General features: G+C 39.1%; 1 protein-coding gene across 3 annotated transcripts in view; it reads right to left on the bottom strand.

Annotated features, from left to right (window-relative positions):
* Positions 1 to 20,644, bottom strand: part of LOC122806621 (collagen and calcium-binding EGF domain-containing protein 1-like) — an 876,736-nt gene that overhangs the window by 586,898 nt on the left and 269,194 nt on the right. The window lies entirely within an intron of this gene.

Below are 20,644 nucleotides of genomic sequence, written 5' to 3'. Positions count from 1 at the left end.
GCCTTCTTATGACATCATCAGCACAGCATAAGAGGAATGTTTGACCTTTGGAAATACAGAGTTGTCATACCCAGCTGATCCATTAACATTAGGGTGTGTACAAAATATCCCAGCCAACCAGGGGCGGCTCATGGCATCGGACTGCCGGACTGCAGCCCCCTCAGCTAAAAAAAGAAAATGTACCTTTTTGTGTAGCACAGTATTATTTTTTTGGTTTATTTTTACTTAAAAATTACTTTCTTTGTGACAGTTTGTCTCCGAGTCCGCGACTCGGAAGTATGCGTATGCGCACTTTAACCGCCTCGGGTTACGGCGGTTTTAAATAAAGATTTTTTTTGTTTTCATTGCAGCCCGGGGGACTAATTAAGGCATCATTGTGATGCCCAGCAGTCTATGCGGTTCCAAACCGCATAGAATTGGAAGGGGCTCGGACTGCGACTTCCGCAGGCACGTACATGACGTGCTTGCTGGGCTAAAGGCTGCTGATTGGTTGTCGCTCTCTTCCTGGGCTTTATGTGCTGGGAAAAGAGCGAGAATCAAACAGTAAGCCAGTTGTGGGATTGATTCGATCGTGACTGAGTCAGTCACACAGGAAGGATTTTAACGCCGACGCCGATACTTATTAATTTGCCATTGGATTTTTTTTTTTTTTTTATTTTGCTGAAGAACAGAAGAAAGAAGTAGTAGAAGAAGAAAGAAGTTAGAAGAAGAAGAACAGAGTGAAGGTGCAGAAGTATACCAGGTAAGTAGGAAGGGTAAGCTAAACGGCAGGGAAATATTAGAGGCTAGCATTGCTACCTCACAGCTAATGGTTCTCTTATAAGGTTTCTAGATGAAATGCCTTTGTGTGGAGTCTGCATTGTACCCCAAATGAATTGCTGGGTACAACATTGCTATATTTCTTGGAAAAGTGCAAGCTTTTAATTGCCTAATTAGAAGCACTGTTTATAGATATGGATCTCATAAGAAACTAAAGACTTTAGTAGGTCAAATTAAGAAAATAAAAAAAAAACTCAGGAAAGATGAGAAGTTGAGAAGGAACTCAAGCAGCATGGTACCACAACAAAGACAGGCTGGTTGTTGTTCTAATGATGGGAGATAAGACATTGTCTGAACTAATATAGCTAACATAAAAATGTTCACATCAATGTACTATATGATTTTTTAGCATGAGAAATCAAGTTTCATCCTCTTCTTTTTGTCTTACAACTCAGCTGATAGAATTCAGTCATTATGAGGTGCCACATAGCCACAGATAATCTGAGTCAGCTGTGGGTTTTGAAGGTGTTTAACAATAGCTATGCACACACATGATTCTATTCTACTATGACTCAAATTGCACATCTGTGATTTACACAAAATCAGACTCATTGTGGGTAATGTGAAAATACCATATTACCAGAGTGGGCTCTACCATCAGTCTTGCAGCAGGAAGGTGGTGTTATAGAATTTTATCATTATATTATCTGCAGCTACAGGGATGTGGATTTATGGGGTCTGGTGTTTCAGCTACAGGTAAGGAGTGTGTGAGTGTGTGAATGTGTGTGAATATGCCCTATACTGGTGGTTACACTCATGGTGGTGTGGTAGGGAATATCTCAGGCTTGAACCCTGTACCTTGTATGCAGGTGTTAAAGACCTGAATTCCCTACCCACCACCATTTGTAAAAAAATTGCAGATTTTTGCCTCATATTTGATCTGATCTGTTCCTCATAATGTCTATGGTTTGTAAATGTTGCAATGCTTGGTATTTGATGGTGCAGTGGTAGCATTGTTGCTTCACAGCTGCAGGTTCTCAGGTTTAATTCATGGCTGGGGTGCCTTCTTTGTGGGGTCTGTATCTTCTCCCTGTGTTTGTGTGGGTTTGCTTTTGTGTCCTCCCATGATACAAAGGCATGCCTGCATTATTTCTTCCTGGGCCTCTGCTGAAAATTGTTTTTCTGTTCCAAGTCAGACTGTCCTGATTAACAAATGTTAAATAAAATTGACAGGCATTTGAATTATAGACTTCAGGTTTCTGAATGTTTAATTCCTTACATATTTGATGGTGCAGTGGCAGTATTGTTGCCTCACAGCTATAGGTTTTCTGGTTTGATTCTTGGCTGGGGTGCCTTCTGTGTGGAGTCTGCATCTTATCCCTCTGTTTGTGTGGATTTGCTCTGGTGTCCTGCCATTTTACAAAGACATGTGTCTACAGTATTTCTCCCTGGGCCTCTGCTGAAAATTGTTTTTTTTCCGTCAGAAGTAAAATTGACAGGCATTTGAATTTCAGACTTCATATTCTTCAGAAAATACATAGTAAAACAACCTTTTATTCTAGCAATAAATATATAGTAACACAACCTTTTATTCTAGCAATTTTCTAAGTTTATAAGATGACTATTTGAAATTTGTCCTTATTTTGGGACTGCATTACCCTGTTATTGGCTTTGTCCAGGTTTTTTGTGCTAAGGTTGACAGCTATGGCAAGAACTGAATTCACTGAATATGTTTGAGGGCTGTATTCCCTCATTACTGGGTTTGTCCAGGTGTTTTGTGCTAAGAGGTTAACAGCTATGGTGAGAACTGAATTCATTAAATGATAGCCATTTAAGTTTCAGTCTTCCTCTCTTTCACAAAGCAGCTGATTTGGCATAGTGGTACGTTGCTCTGACTGTTTTGCACAGGGACCTTGGCAGTAAAATGTATGGTGGTAACACAGCATTTTATTCTAGCAGCTTTCCAAGATTATACAAGCAATGTTTAATGTATCCCTGGTTTTTGCCCTTTTGATCCACCCCAATAAATTTGGCTTTTCCCAGATTTCTTGTGCTGCAAAGTTGAGATGCAGTTGAGTATTGAGTAGATTTTACAAGGAGCTGAGAGCTGCAGGGGAAGAGAAGTTTAGTGTTGATTATGCTAAGTCAGCTCGCATTGCTAATAGCACAACAGGTTGTGTACTTGCTTTTGATGCAGAAGGTTGTTGGTTCTACTCCCATAAGGGGTGAATGCTGTTGTACTGAAAGTTAAGATACTAACTATGAGCCTGTTATCAGTTTGCCATCTATTTCCTATTGCAATATTACTAGCTTATTTTTAATGTAATTTAGGCAATTTATTCCTCAGGGGCATCAGACACTTTATTTTTCGATGAAACCATGAAATATAAAGGTGTTTGCTAGCAGCAACCTCTTCATTACAGATTTATTTAACATGGAATTATTTAGATGACTTTTTTACTACTTCAGAGATTGTGCATATTTACTGATAATGGTGAACTGTAGAATTGTGCATATTTACTGATAATAGTGGACTGTAGAAGTTTGAGTAGACTTTTATGATGGAAATGTTCTGAATTGGGCAGTTTTGTCATTGGTGCATGCGTTTTGTTTCATTGTTTACTGGAAAAATGTTCAAAGCAATAGGAAGGTGTATCAAAGAGCACATGTATGTTTCATATGCAAGGGGCCTATGATTTGAAAACAGCCCAGAATTAATCTTTATCTGCCACGGGTAAAATGTATTTTCTTTGAATGTGGGTTTCAATGTTGTTTCAATGAATGTGAGTTTCAAGGGCAGAGAAGTTTTAATGCCAAGTTTGTTTAGCAGATGTCTTAGTGTTTGTGCTGTAAAATGCAAAATAAACTTTCAAATGAAGTTCAAATCATCATAGAATGCACATTAGTGTTTATGGTAAATGGAGTGAAATAGCCAAGTAATGGCTGCAGGGGGAGGCTCCATTCAACCATGGTTTTGTGAGGGGGAAGGGTGGCAAACTTAGGCAGCCCCAGCTGAACTATACCTCCCAACTGTCCAAATTTTCAAGGAATTAATAGATTTTTTGCTTCTTATTTTTGGTTTGTTCCTCATAAAATTTATGTTTTTTCTGGCAAATCATTTAGGAATTAAGTCACTAAATAATGACACACTGAGTTTCAGACTTCATAACCTTCAGAAAAATGCATGCTAAAGTAAGACCTGTTCTATCAACTGTCTCAGTTTATACAAGAGCAATTTTTAGTACTGTTTATATGTTCCCCCAATATATTTGGCCTTGTCCAGATTTATTGCATTACAGGTTGAGAGGTACATGCAAATAAATTGCTTTATAGAATTAGGCATAGCCAAACCTCTCAACTGTCCCTGATTTTGGCTCAAAATGTTGCTCTTCCCCATGATCCCTCTGCAAAATAGCAATTTTGGAAGAAAACATGGAGGGTTTATAATTAAGAAATAACTAATCAGATTACTTTTATTTCAGAAATGCATGTAGATTATTTTATTTTGTCAGCTGCTCAAGTTAGCAGTACTAATATTAAAGTGTCCCTTCTTTGACAGGTTCCCAGCTGTATTGTGTTGCTATTTTATATTTTTACATCCACATTTTTGGTCCATTTTTCATAAAATTGTGTTTTTTTGGCAAATTAGTGACAAATCATTAAACACTGAAGTTAGAAAATAATGACAGACATTTGAGTTTCAGATTTCATACCATTCAGAAAATTCATACTAATGCAAGACCTCTATTATCTTTCTAAGTTTATAAGAGCAATATTTTAAAAATTGTCCTTATTTTTGGGCCTTTGTCCCATTTCTTTATATGGCTTTGTCCAGATTTCTTGCTCTGAGGTTGAGAGGTATGACAAAATGTGTCAGGGCCATCACAAGTCAGCCAGAGACATTTCAAACTGTGACATACTTGTTGCACCCCACTCCCCCATGTAATGACTCTGGATGTGTCGAAGCAAGGCAAGGAGTAGTTATGCAGTGTAAATGTGCAGAGTATCCCCCCCCCATCCAAGGTAGACACAAGTACTAGAATGGCTTTTCATCTGTCCTTGATTTTTACAGAATGGTCTGTTTTTTGTCATATTTTTTGTACTGTTGATTTATGCTTATTACTCAAAGTACCTGTTGCTCTGTGTTTAAGTAGCAATACTTTAATGACCATCAGGTAAGCTTGGCTGAGATTGCAAGATGCAAGTAAGCTTTAATAAGCATACTGTTAAAGAATTGCCAACATTGAAAGCCTTTCTGTTGCCATGTAGAGAATACTTAAATAGATAATGTATAAGCCTTGGGTACAGAAATGCATATGACAGTATTTGTAATAAAGGACAGGATTACATTATTTTAAGAGTCTCATTACACTTGGAGACTTCAGTCATCTCTGCAGGCTTTACCCATAAACAGAATGCCAGTCGTGTGGTCCATAACCTGTACAGTAATCCTTTTAAGCAATGTATCTTGAGCTTATTTCTTGTTTGCTTTTCATTTTTTACTTTGATCATGTTTTCCCCATGAAACAAACAGATGTCAGGCAGCAGGTCTTTTTTTTTTTTTTTGGATAAGGAACATTTTTACAAGTGGGGGCATCAGAGATTTCTACTTTCAGCATGTTACTTGGTACTTTAATAAAGCTGAATATAAATTATAATTAGAACTGCAGTGCAAGAAGTGGTTTGAGTTGAGTGCTGCTTGTTTTTCTTATACTTGATTTTGACTGGCGTTCCATTAATGTATTTCTTGTTTTTCTTATACTTGATTTTGACTGGCATTCCATTAATGTATTTAAAAAAAGTAATTTATTTTTTCATGCCTCACAACCTTTTTGTTTCCATCTAGATATTAAGCTGTCATGCAGCCAATGCATTGAAATATTTTTATTCTTCTACACTTCATTTTGTCTTGATTGGACTCTCATAATGATGGTTTGGCACCCAGGGCAGTATATTTAGTTTTTGTGGTTTTGAGCATAGCTCCTCCCCTTTCTAATTGGCCGCACCCCTTCCCATTGGCCCCACCCATTCAGCTGTCTCCTGCAGCCCCCCCTTTGATTTGAAGTCACCAGCCGCCACTGCAACCAACAAACTAAAACAAAGGGTAAAGAGGTCACACAGATAACCAACTTGTTAAAAAAAAGAAAAATCTAACAAAGCTAGACTTCTAACTGTGTGATAGCTTAAACCTCTTGCATTAGAGGCCTCATGGGATATATGCAAATCACCCTTTAAGAATATCAGGTGTTTCAGCTAAATGGCAATTCTGAATGTCCATGACTTTTTATTTTACTTTCATTTTTAAGTCTATTTATGGACAATTTCAGGCCATTAAAGCCAAACCCCTCTAGCTGTAGACATGCATGCTTCTGCCTTCTTATGACATCACCAGCACAGCATAAGAGGAATGTTTGACCTTTGAAAACACAGGATTGTCATACCCAGCTGATCCATAAACATTAGGGTGTCTACAAAATATCCCAACAAACAAACCAAAACAAAGAGTAAAGAGGTCACACAGATAACCAACTGGTTAAAAAACAAAAAGAAAAATCTAGCAAAGCTAGACTTCTAACTGTGTGATACTTTAAACCTCTTGCATCAGAGGCCTCATGAGATATATGCAAATCACCCTTTAAGAATATCAGGTGTTTCAGCTAAATGGCAATTCTGAATACCCATGACTTTTTCTTTTACTTTCATTTTTAAGTCTATTTATGGACAATTTCAGGCCATTATACCCAAACCCCTCTAGCTGTAGACATGAATGTTTCTGCCTTCTTATGACATCACCAGCACAGCATAGGAAGAATGTTTGACCTTTGGAAACACAGGGTTGTCGTACTCAGCTGATCCATAAACATTAGGGTGTCTACAAAATATCCCAACAAACAAACTAAAACAAAGAGTAAAGAGGTCACACAGATAACCAATTGGTTAAAAAACAAAAAAGAAAAATCTAGCAAAGCTAGACTTCTAACTGTGTGATACCTTAAACCTCTTGCATCAGAGGCCTCATGGAATATATGCAAATCACCCTTTAAGAATATCAGGTGTTTCGGCTAAATGGCAATTCTCAATGTCCACGACTTTTTCTTTTACTTTCATTTAATGTCTATTTATGGATAATTTCAGGCCATTAAAGCAAACCCCTCTAGCTGTAGACATGCATGTTTCTGTCTTCTTATGACATCATCAGCACAGCATAAGAGGAATGTTTGACCTTTGGAAACACAGGGATGTCATACCCAGCTGATTCATAAACATTAGGATGTCTACAAAATATCCTAACCAACAAACTAAAACAAAGAGTAAAGAGGTCACACAGATAACCAACTGGTTAAAAAACAAAAAGAAAAATCTAGCAAATCTAGACTTCTAACTGTGTGATACCTTAAACCTCATGCATCAGAGGCCTCGTGGGATATATGCAAATCACCCTTTAAGAATATCAGGTGTTTCGGCTAAATGGCAATTCTGAATGTCCATGACTTTTTCTTTTACTTTCATTTTTAAGTCTATTTATGGACAATTTCAGGCCAATAAAGCCAAACCCCTCATGATGTAGCAGGTTGATTGGTTTTATGTTCAGCTGTCACTCAGAGCTATCCTAGGTAACCCAGGCTGGGCAACTGGACACCGACCGGCAAGTAGCTTATTGATCCAAGGCTGCTGGCCTTGTGGTGGGCACACATTAGCCAATGGCCTAGGTCAGAGAAGACTGGGTCCTCAACCCCCTTATCACTGGCAAATCCCCATGCCTATTTAGTAACATTAGTCAACATGACTGAATCACCTACAGCCATACTCTACACCCTCATGTGGCTAGCTAGCCCTGCCACAGCATGCAGTCTGTGATCAGTGTTCTCCTATCTTGAGGATACTGTATGCCACAACAGATGCCGAAAGTAGTTGGTCTATGCAACTCTTACCCGTATAGGGCACCATGTAGAGTGCATGCATTTATGTAGGATTCCATCACAGGGGTATAGTGATCAACACCTTAACCAGTCTGAGGTAACCTGTATGAACAGATACACCATCAGCTAGGGCAATGATTATTCTCTCCAAGAAATTTACAAGGTGGCACATATTAGGTCTACCTTTAACAAAACAGTACTAGGTTAGCTATTAGAGAAGGTTTCCCATATCTGTTGAAGTCCTGTGATGATTCTCTCTATAACCTTGAATAATATGCTTGTGAGGTTAATCAGTCATAATTATTGGTCTATATTTTCTGCTTACCTCATATCATAACAGGCCTTGGGTTGGCTAGCCATGAGCTATTTGACAGTAAGAGAGAGAGAGAGAGAGAAGAAAGGCTACACGTTAATGAGTAGTGGACAACACTCTCATTTATCATCATATTTCCACCATAGTCAATATATTCTTCTATCAGGCCCAGTTAATTTCCAAGGAAATAGTTTCTAGATCCAAAGATATTGTCTTACCACTGTACACTTCCATCAGATGCATCATCAAATACAGTGCTTCCTTCGATATGCACAAATCCAAGCATATTGTTCAACTGGAAGGGCCCTAACAATTTTTAACAAAAACAAAAATACAGTCCCTAAATCCTTCAATTATCCTGGCAGATAAGTAGAGTTCTCATACTCAGTAGCCTACAGCATTGAAAGTCCTGATCTTATAGGACCTCCTATTTCTTCAGAAAACCAGTGGCTGTACAAACACCTGCATAAAAGACCTAAATTTACACCTGCAAGTAAAGAAGACTCTATGGAGAGCTAGTTTCCTTACTCAACATTTTTCCAGCCTATGGAGTAAGTTACCACTGCAGATCAAGCAAAGTACTACTTTGTCTGGTCTTAAGGCTAGATGATTGGATGGGTAGACATACACTTTCACCAGGGTTACCAGGTATGGGCATACATTTACACCAGGGTTACTTTGTATGGGTATACATTTATACCAGGGTTACCATGTATGGGCAACATTTATACCAGGGTTATCATGTATGGACATACACTTTCACCAGGATTATCATGTATGGGCATACATTCACAGCAGGGTTATCATGTATGGGTATACATTTACACCAGGGTTAGCATGTATGGGCATACTGATAATAATAAACAGGACTGGAATAAGGTGCGGTACTAAAATAAACAAGTAAATAAATGAAAGAAAACTAAAGTACCGTACCAACAAGGCTAGGCTAAAACCAAGTTTAATAACATACACAGAAAAAAGTAAAATAAAGTAAGCGCTTTTGCGATTACCACATCGCTTCTTCAGACTGTTAGGTAAAAGAACGCATAAGGTTTTAAACAAAAGTTGTTAGAAGCATTGTAAGTCTATCAGCCTTAAAGGTATATCAAAATTAATAAAATGAAATATATACATCATTTAAATCTAAATATTGAAACAAAAAAAACACAGAGAGCCCATATAAGTATATTTGTCAATGTTTAAGTGGACGTGCTTTCAAGAAAGGTTTGAGACTGGATGCAGCATTCAAACCTGGTAGTGTGTCTGCATTGAGATATAAAATCCATTCCTGTTCTGCTGCTTCTGTTCTGTTCACTATGTCTCAACCCTTTAACCTTTCATCTAACATCTGGAGGACTAGAAACATGAAGGGATGTTCAATTCCAAACTGCATGCAGTTTTGTGCTAAAGCATTTGTACTTTTCACTGGATTATCATGTATAGATGTACATTTACACTAGGGTTATCATGTAAGGGCATACATTTACACTGAGTTTATCATGTATTGGCATACATTTACACTGGGGTTACCATGTATGACTCTGCTTGATTTGAGAGGGGGGACGGGGTATCAAGTACTCATAAGGAGTGGCAAGAACTTTTAAGTGTCTCAACTCAAATGTGTATTTGGCCAGGACTGTCATAGTCTCTGTGATTACTTGCCTTCTATTGTTCCTATGTTCCTATAATATCCATCTCTCAATTTGATTTTCATTAATTAGGACAATTATTTTTCTTTAGAACATTAATGATAGTAAAAAAATATCCATAAAGTGTCGGTAGGATATACTTTTTTGTATTTGTAATTATGACCTCAAAATAAAAAATAAAAAAAAAAAAATAATAAAAAAAAACTGTAAGCCTGTTTCCTACCTTTCCTGTAACTAGTGTTCCAGATACAGATTTGCTGTATCCAGGACTGTATGTAAGCTTCTGAGCCCCCCCACCCAAGCACTTCTGTGTTGGAGGGAAGCCTTCTAGCTTATCAGTGGGAGTGGTAAGCGCTAGGTAACCTGTCTATCACATAATGAGTGGTTCTGGCCCAGAAATTGTAGTTATTGGCCATTTGGGCAATCCCTTCCATCTTTTTGATTTAAAAGCCTGCATTTGCACTTGTTTCTGTCCTGTAACTCATCTAGTGCAGATACAGATACCTAGTTTTAGCACTTAAATTTGCTTATTCGTGCTCAGCACTTGTTCAGAACTTGTAAGCACTAAATAAGCTACTAATTACTATAGCATTCAACCTTCTTCATTACCTAGAGGAAAACAGTTTTTGTACTTACTTTTCTCACTTGCTTAGAGAAAAACAGCTCTTGTACTCACTTTCCTCACTTATATAGATGAAAATAGTTTTTTTATTCAGGCATGCCCAAGGGTCACCTCCCAGTGTTCTCTCCTGACTATCTGATGAATCTGGGCATCTTGAGGCAATGTAGAAATTGCCTCATCTACACAGACAACCCTCTCCTCCTACCACCCAAAACTACAATCTGTGAGAGATGCACTTATCTAGCCAACTGGAGGTAAAGCTCTCTCCAACCAAGACTGAACTTGACAGTCATGAGGAGAAGGTAAACATTTGCATCACACCATACTCATCACATAGTCTCACTAAATCTACACCACCAAAATCCACACATAGTAACACAAAAACATTTGCAGAGACTCTCAATAATAATCTATCTAAGCAACAGAGACCTCCAAAGCAGAAACGCAAGCAACCTCCATCCCCAACACAATCCAAATGACACATAGCCCGTAGACCCAGTGTGCCACTCAACTACAGCCAATAAGGCAAAACAGCGTACCCACTACACTAGTCATAGGTGACTCTATAGTCAGGCACACTGATGTCCCACTCACCAGGTTAAACAAGGAGAAGGTTACTGTCAGCTGCCTGTCGGGTGCCAGGATCTGCCACATATCCCACGCACTCAGGTCACTCCACATGTACAAATATGACTCTGTCATTGTCCATGTTGGTGTGAATGACCTGAGACGTACCTCCCTGGACTACATGAAAAGAGACATGGAAGAGCTCTCTGATCTTGTAGCCCAGGCAGGTATGACCCTAGCCCTGAGTAGCATTCTGCCATCGCCCAGAATGATACCACAGTACAAGGACAAAATGATTGACTTCAACAATTGGCTAAGCTTCTGGTGTCATTCTAAGGGGATCCAGTATCTGTCTGTTTGGGATGACATGGTCGACAGACCACGATGCTTTGCCACAGATGGCCTGCACCTGTCGCCCCTGGAAATCCGGATACTGGCTAAGGCTCTTGCTGCCCCTATAGTGCCTTTTTTAGGCAAGGTTCAAATGACAAATTCACCACCATAACAGGAACAGGCAAACAAAAACTGAGGGTAATGCTACTCAATGCTAGAATTCTAAATCTCAAAATGCACTCACTCGAGGCACTCCTTAAAATAGAGAACATCTATATCTGTACAGTAATTGAGACCTGGTTCAAGGCTCCAGAGAGCACCCCTGCCCTACCAGGCTATAACTCATACCACACTTTGCGGCCATGTAACCTGGACCGAAACACCATAGGCGGAGGTGTGTCCATATTCATTAAGGATATCCACACCTCCAGGCTAGTTGCTCAGCATTAATGCATCTGAGGTTATCCAAGTGCAACTAACTCTGGGCAAAACTGCAATCCAAATTGTAGCTTGCTACAGATCCCCCACCATGCCCCAGGATTACCACTTCTCTTTTCTTGATGTGCTGGAAAATATTAGGGTTCAACTAAACACCCTAATAAAGGGTGACTTCAACTACCCCACCATTAACTGGGAAAACTACTCATGTACCAACTCCTTAGCTCAACGCTTTCTGGAATTCATAAACTCCAATGCCCTGGATCAACTTATCCACACCTCCACCAGGGGCAACAATATCCTAGACCTAGTCATTACCAACATGAGTGACCGGTGTTCCACACCTGAAGTCAACTCCTCGTTGGTCCGATCCAACCATAAGCTAATCACTCTTGATATCCACATCCTGCCCCCACCCCCCATTAAGGAAACCATGGTATAAAATTTCTCCAAAGCCAACTTCATGTTTCTTAAGACAGAAGTGGTGAACTTCATGACACCCATGCAGATGGACAATACAGTTACAACTGCTGAATCCCACACAAATGCACTCTATAAGCACTTACACGAGTGTATGGATCGTGCTATCCCAAACAGAACCAAGACATTATCCTCCAAAAAAAGGAAACCTATCTGGTGGTCCCCTGCCATAAACAAACTGTACAACAGAAGGAAGAAACTGTTGCAAAACAGAGTAAAATCCCATGAGTGGAGGAGCTCCCTGGTCAGCCTCAGTAAGAAGCTGAGATCCCTTATAAAATCCTCCAAAGCTATCTACGAAAACAAAATTGCCACTAATTCTAAGGACAACCACAAAGCATTCTATAGCTATGTCAAGAATCTCGATGGCAACACCCAGATCTGTTCTGAGTTACAGCACAACGGCACGAAAATTACAGAACCAACTGATATTGCCAACATCCTGGCAGATAGGTTCAGTGCTAACTTTACCTCCTCTCACCCCCTAAAGGGCCTATATTTATACAGGAAGAATGCAGAGTCCCTGTAATCACAACTATGCAGGTAAAAGCTGCACTCTCTAAAGCCAAAAACACAGCATCCATGGGACCGGACAACATCCCAGGCTGCATTTTACAAGAAATTCAGAACGAACTGGCTCCCCACTTAAGCACCATGTTCAATAATAGCCTCGCATCAGGCTTTGTGCCCACTGAATGGTGCACAGCAACAGTTATCCCACTCCACAGAGGGGGAGCCATCACTGATCCCAGGAACTATCGACCTATTAGCCTGACGAGCCTGGTCTGCAAGGCCATGGAACGTATCATCATGGAACTCATAAACAAAGACACTGGTAACCTCCGACTCTGGATACCACCCAGTTTAGGTTTGTGAAAGGTAGATCATGCCTCCTGAACCTGATTGACTTCTTTGAGGCAGTCACCAAAGCCGTAGATGAGGGTAAGGTGGTTCACACAGCCTATCTTGACCTCGCCAAGGCTTTCGACACCATCCTCCATTCTGGAATTATAGCTAAACTCACTAAACTAGGTAAAAGTCCCTAAGTCACAAGATGGATTGCCAACTGGCTCACTGACAGAACTCATACTGTAAAAGTTGCAGACTCCTAATCTGACCTCAAAGCAGTGACAAGTGGAATACCACAGGGTTCCGTCCTGGGACCTCTCCTGTTTGGTATCTACTTCCCTGAAGTACAGGCTAACACAGAAGGCCTCTGGCTAATGAAGTTCGCAGATGACTGCAAATTAGGAGCTATAGCCAAGTCCCCAAATGATGTGGACATCCTACAGAAGGGCCTCACTGAGACAGATGCCTGGTGTCAGAGCCATGGCCTCAAGCTCAATGCCAAAAAGTGCAGTGTTATCCCCTTTGGTAAAAATGCTGTATCCATGAACTACCACATAGGCAGCAATCTACTTAACACCGAATGTGTGATAAGAGACTTTGAGACCCAGGTGGGCAGTAGTCTCTCCTTTGATAGTCACATCACCACAGTAGTCAGGAAGTCCTTCTATGTGGCACACCTCATCATAAAAGGGTTCTCATCCAGGAAAAAAGAGGTCATTGTTCCCCTCTACTCGACACTCATTAGACCCATTATAGAGTACAACACCCCTTTTGGAATGTACCTCACAAGACATCTGCAGCAGCTGGTAAAGCCACAGAAGTACCTCACAAAGAGGATTACTGGCCTCAAACAAATGCCCTACACTGACCGTCGCCTACTCCGAGGTGATCTCTGCCTAACTTATAAAGCTATGTCAAACCCAGAGCTGTTGGACATGCTACACCTAATGAAATCCCAATCCCTCCAAGCTACACGCTCTAGGGACCTAAACCTTGTCACCACAATAAACAGGACATGCTGGAGGGATAGATTCCTGTCCCAGAGACTTCCCATACTTTGGAACAGGCTACCCATCTATGTCAAGCAAAGTTCTTCATTAGCACTCTTCAAGAAAAATCTTGATGAGTGGATGGGAAATAGGAAATACACCCCGGGGATCACATCTGTGTCTCTGCTCGACAGTGGCACAGGAAAATAACTTTCTTGGGTGGTGTAAGCCAGGGAACCTTGTTGGCTAGGCTTACGTAGGCCCTTGGGCCAATAGCCTAGTACCCACCTATGAACCTATAAGGCATTGAGAAAAGTTTTTTATAGCCTATTGGTTTGAAAATAAAAATAGTGCTGGACAAATACATTACTTTGGCATCTTCAGCATCTGGCAATTTTCCAGTACCAGACACAGCAGGCAATCTTAAGGATGAACGATTTGCACTTGTGTGTTTTCATCCTTTGGTGATCCTGCTACAATGAAGTTCTAAGTTGCTAAAAATAATATTACACAATAACAGTCTTAACATTAAGTCCTGCTGGGTAGTCTTAAATATGGCACATCATACAAGACACAGCAGATGTTAGCAGATGTTTGCGTAAAGCTTTATGAGGAAAGAGAGGGCTGGGAACAAAGGATCACCTTTACAAACCATTGCAAAACAATGTTCTTTCAGTATCCAAATACATACAGGAATGAAATTTGGATAAAAAAGTGAAAATTCACAATTTTGTCATTTCTGCTTTGAAAGGTCTCATATCAGGATCACAATTATATTTCTCTGCTCTACAAGCAAGTTACAACAGCACTTTGTTGCATTACAAGAATGTACCCACCCAGTGATGTGTAGCTTAAATTCTGGAATGCTGAAAGCTGGGTTGCTGTTAATGCATCACTGCCATGTTACTGGCAATCCTGCCTTATTAAGAAGATGTACCGGTCTAAACAAAAGTAATACTGATGACTCACTCAGTTTGGAATATAATATTTGCAGTTTACCTGATATAATTTTTCATGCTAACCTAAGCATAGAAGTCTTCTACCTAGCAAATATTTACCAGGGACTACCAGCTGAAAATATTACACCATATTCAGCTGCATATGGTTTCTAATTGCTCCCACATGGTGATGGAATGGGTTGAGGTTTATCTTATCGTCCCGTCTGAGGTTTATTTATCTTATTATAAGTGCAGTTATTTGTGTAACTTAAATAAGTGCAGTTTCCATAGTATTTACCTAATGAAGAGAACATTTTATTATTTGTTTGGAGCACTGATGTGTACAAATGAAAGATAATTAGACAAAAAAGCTGTGAATGAATAAAGTGCCAGAAAATGCAGGCATCATTGACTGATTAGACTCACTGAGACAGACTCCTGGAAAAACTGGAAAAATGTACCTTTATACTGCTGTACTGAGAACCCACCCCCCAGCCCCCTTTTTTTTTTCAAAAAAAAAAAAAAAAAAACATGGGGGGACAAAGGCTCAGAAATAGAGACAGATTTTAAATATTTTTCTTATAACCTTAGAGAAAGAAATGAATGAAAGGTTTTTATTAGCATGCCTTTTTTTTCATTCATTAAAAACTAAAAATTATTTTTGATGATGAAGGGAAAAAAATATGAGGCAAATATCTACATATTAAAAAATGTGGACTGTTGAGAGATATGCCCTATACTCTAAATCAAATATTTTTCCCTCCATGTCCCTTAAGCAGGAATAACCACCTTTGAGATTGCTGTGTATATTTAATGGCTAATAATGTAAATTTAATGGATAATAATATGGAATCAAACTGACATTTTACCAGCTTTGATGTTTCAAGCATTTCGTCTTGTCATTCACAGTGTTGATGAATGTTCTTTGTGACATGCTGTGTTATGAAATGTTACAGTTATATATAGTTATATATATTATCACGAGAGACCTATGGATAGAGAGAGATACTGTGATAAGCGTTATTGTGTATAATGCTAAGCCTGGAATGATATAAGGACCTTCCATGTCTGTAGTGACAGCAGGGCCACATCCAGCACAAGGTAACCTATTCAGCTACCTAGGGCCCAAAGCTAGCTGGGGATTCCATAAAAAAATTCCCCCAACAAAGCCTGTCGTCTCTCACTCACTCTCACTCTCACTTTTTTATTTTCAGTCAAGGCCAGTGCTGAGAGAGAGAGAGAGAGAGAGAGAGAGAGAGAGAGACTTCTACAAGCTTGTTATAGTCAAGAGAGACAACTAGCAGACAAGCCTGCAATGTAAAAAGTAGCACAGTCTTTTTGAAACGCAAGTACCACACAGTGCTGAAGACATTGCTGTATTTGTCATGGATCTGGTAAGTAACTATGCAGTGTACTGTCTGTGTGCAGTCACATGTGTGCGTGTGTTTCTACACGTGTGTGCTCCCTCACACAGAGAGCTCAGTCCCAGGTTTTGTAGACTCCATGATTTTGCCTCATATTTTCCTTCCCTTCTCATTTATTTTAAATCACCATGGATTATAGACAGTAATGAGAGCCATTCTTAGTGTTTCATAGTTCCTGTTGTTCAAAAAATGCAAACTGATGCAAAACCTATTAACTTTTTAAAATTAGGAGTCGTCTGCCTCTCATTTGTCTCTGATTTCAAAAGAGGTTTCTGATATTGTCTTATATTTTTCCATCCTTTGCAAATCATTTTGTTTTTAAATTACTGAGGATTATAGTCAGAGTTATGCTTTTACAGTAACTTGAGAACTAAATCTAGCCTTTTGTAGAGTTAAATGGATACTCAGCGATTACCCACATATCTATATATGCTGAAGAAAGGGGGAAATTCTATAGATGCTTTGTTTCATGATCTCACGCATGCACACTACTATCCATCAGTGAAACTGTAGGCCAACTAAAATTCATTGATACCCTTCATAAGTGATGCCAACAACAAACAACAACCTGCTCACCAGTCTAGGAGACATCAAAGGCACATGGAAGGAGTATTTCCAGCAGATTCTGAATAAAGAAAAGCCCACAGAAGCATTCCTGCCTCAGACACACCCTACAATGAAAGAGGAGGAGCCTCTCACCCTAGAAGAGATAAGAATACTAAGGAAAATGAAGTCAGGGGAAAGCAGCAGGATCAGATGAGGTCATTACAGATATGATCAAGATGTTGGGTGAGATAGGGGAGTAATGGTTCCTGACCATACCCATAGCAGTATGGAGAGAAAGGCATATCCCAGATGACTGAAGAATAACCATATTATATCAGTGTACAAGAAAAAGGGGAAATCTACAACTGTGGGCAGTATATAGGTCCCTTGTGGACCATTTTATGCCTAGCCAATTAACCCATGTGAGACTCAAACCCTGCACCTTGAGTCTATAAGGCAAATATCTTAATCATTATGCCAACCTCCCCCTATCAAATTCCTGTCACACTACATGAAAGTTCTGGAGAGGATTACTGATTCATGAATATACAGAGCAGTAGAAAGTAAGATGAGAGATATCCACTTTGGGTTCAGATCAGGATGCAGCACAACAGACTTGATCTTTGCAGTGAGATAGGCAGTTCAGTAGTAGCTAGAAATTAGGCATTCCTAGAATTGGAGAAAGTATATGACAAGATCCCAAGAAAGCTGATTTGGGCAGTCTTATGGTGGTTCAAAGTCCCAAAAACATTGTTGGAATTAATGCAGGCTATGTACAAGGACCCAAATTCTCAAGAAAGGTTCCCAGTGGGAGTGAGTGTGTGTCACAGTTCAGCTCTGACTCCACTGCTGCTCATACTGTTGATGGATTACATTGGTAAATAGGTTAGAGGGGCAGATCAACAAAGTTACTGTATGGGGACAATGTGGCATTAAAGGCAGACTCTGAACAAGAACTTAAGCAAAAGACAGTGGAGTGGAACGCAAAACTGAAAGCACATGGTATGCAATCAAGTATAAATAAGACAGTTGTAATTCCAGCAATCAGAAGAAGCTAGGAAGTAAGACAGAAGGGAACACAGTGGAACAGGTTAATACCTCGAAGTGCCTGGGTGGGGTGGTGAAGAAGGGAAGTCTGAACCAAGTGTCAAGGGAAATTTATTGCAGATGAATGCCAAAGAAGCTGAAAAGTAAGGCATACAAAATGGTGGTGCAACCAGTACTACTATATGGTACAGAAACCATGGCAGTAAAGGCAGAGCATTTGAGAAAGCAAGAGGTGAGGGAGATGAAGTACCTGAGATGGGTGGTAGGATGCACACTGTGGGATAGACAAAGAAATGAGGACATGAGAGCAGAAGCCAACATTGCTTCAATCATAGAGAAGGTCAAAAAGAAAAGATTACAGTGGTTCGGGTACATGTGCAGAAAAGCAGAAACAACCTGGTGAAGAAAATTTGCAACAGACAGGAAGTAGGAGAGAGGAGACAAGGATGTTCAGCAAAGAGATGGATGGATTATGTGAAGAAGACCTGTGACAGTAGGGCATGACTGTCAAAGAAGGTAGAAGAGTGTCATTGAATGGAGGGTGATAGTTGACATGTCACCTGATCCCATGTGGAAAATCAGAAAAAAGGAACCGATGATGCCAATGAGGATGACCTGAAGTTCGGTCAACAGGCAAACTGTCAAAGATGAGTAAATCCATACCTTCTGTGTGCATGCATAGTAATCAAGGAATAAAAAATACAAAATAAACCACAAAATAAATAATGCTGAAACCAAGACAATAAAAACTAAATTAAACACAAATTCTTGGTGAATCTGTGCATAGCAACCAAAAACCAGCAAAAAACAAATAAACCACAAAATAAATAACACTGAAACCAAGACAATAAAAGTTGGAATGAAAGCATTAAAATCTGTCTTCGTTTTGTTGGCCTTATTTAGTTCATTGCAACTGTGCACCGATTCACCAAGAATTTGTGTTTAAAGGAATAAAAATGTTTACTTGAAAGAATCCATTGATATAGTATTTACATAAAATTATATTTCTTTTCAAATGCATCAGGGCATAAAGTTGTTATTTTCTTTGATAAGCTAGTGTCAGTAGCATACAGTAGTTTCAAATGGTGATATTTTGAGAAAATAATCTGCAAATCACTTTGTTAGAATAACATTTTTGCAATTGCAAATCAAGTTACAAAGTATTCTCACATGTTTTAGATAATGGGTGACCTATATATCACCACACTGGTGAATAACCATTCTTCAACAGGGTGTTAATGTACAGGTAATGCTCGCTGGAAAACAAGGAGTCTGATGCTTCACAGCAGTGTAATAAGATGTCATGAAGCTCGGAAGCTAATGCAGCATCCACTGTAGGACTACAAGATTCAGTAACAGTTTCTTCCCTACAGTGATTAGACTACTGAACTCGGGCTCTAGTCCCAGGGGTCTGGACACATAATGTAAATCTTTTTTATTTGTGCAATATATACTTACATATATTCCAAGTAAGTGCATATTTATTTATTATATCCATAGTCAGTATTATTTAACTCACTCAAATGCAATATTAGACAAATATCTTAGAGATTTTAATCTGTAGTGTGTTTTGTTTTACTTTAAATAGGGTAGTTAATTTAACTCAGGGGAGGGTATTCATTTCATATATGCGCATTGGTAAATGTCTCTACTCTTTCTTGCATGTATTGGGAGTAGTATTATATTTGTTAGTTATGTTTATTCCTACATTTATATGTGTTGTTACACTTTCATTTGTAATCTCAAGAACTGACCTGATGCACAAAATTTCATTTAGGCTACATGTGTGTAGTTCTAAATTACAATAATGTTTACTTTGACTTTGACTTTATATTATCCTCACAAAGCAGTGCTTTTGCTGTTTAACAAGTATAAAATTAAAAAATAGAAAAGTGTGTGTGTGTGTGTGTGTGTGTGTGTGTGTGTGTGTGTGTGTGTGTGTGTGTGTGTGTGCGTGCGTGTGTGAGAGAAACAGATAGAGAAAGTGAGGGTGAGGTTAATTGAGCCATTACTTTATACTCTAAGCAGCACTTTTGCTGTTTATCAAGTGTAAAATTACACAAAACATTAAAAAAAGAAAGAAAAGTGTGTGTGTGTGTGGGGGGGGGTCAAAGCAGAAGTATGTGTTTGAGAGACAGAGTGAGATTGATCAAGTGCATTAGCAGTGGTCTTGTATGTGCCCCTCTCAACCTCTTAGCTCAACAAATCTAGATAAAGCCTAAAATTAAAGGGGGGGGGGGGCTCAAAAACAGGAAGAGTTTTTAAATATAGCACTTATAAAATTAGAAAGTTGCTATAACAGGATTTATGTTAGCATTCATTTTCTGGAGGAAATAAAGTCTGAAACTCAAATGTATGTCATTATTTAGTGATTTCAATTCCCAATGATTGTCAGCAAACCATAAATTTTATAAGTAAATGACCCAAAAAATAAGGTAAATATTTCAACATTTTTTTGAAAATCTTATATTTTGGATGTACTTTCGCCAACACCATTTACATATACTACAGCAAGTATGAAGTATTAGGTAGCAATAAAAAAATAATGAAGAAAGAAAATAGGGAAATGACCAAATAATTGACAATAGTGCAGGAAAGGACCCACAAACTGGCCAGATTTTATCTTCAGTCACTTGTAGTGTGCTTGATGCTAAACGAAGTCCTGTCTGTATTTAAAGAGCATAAGATATCTGTGGCAACATATCCATCATAACATGAACTTTTATAAAATGTCAAGTGTTTGCAAGGTTCTTGGATCTGAAACATTAAC

This window comes from Protopterus annectens, chromosome 7.part0, assembly GCF_019279795.1.
Source record: "Protopterus annectens isolate FY-2018-M chromosome 7.part0, PAN1.0, whole genome shotgun sequence".
In the NCBI taxonomy this organism is placed as follows: Eukaryota; Metazoa; Chordata; order Ceratodontiformes; family Protopteridae; genus Protopterus; species Protopterus annectens.
Note: the sequence above shows the minus strand (reverse complement) of the source record. Positions and strands in the feature narration are given on the sequence as shown.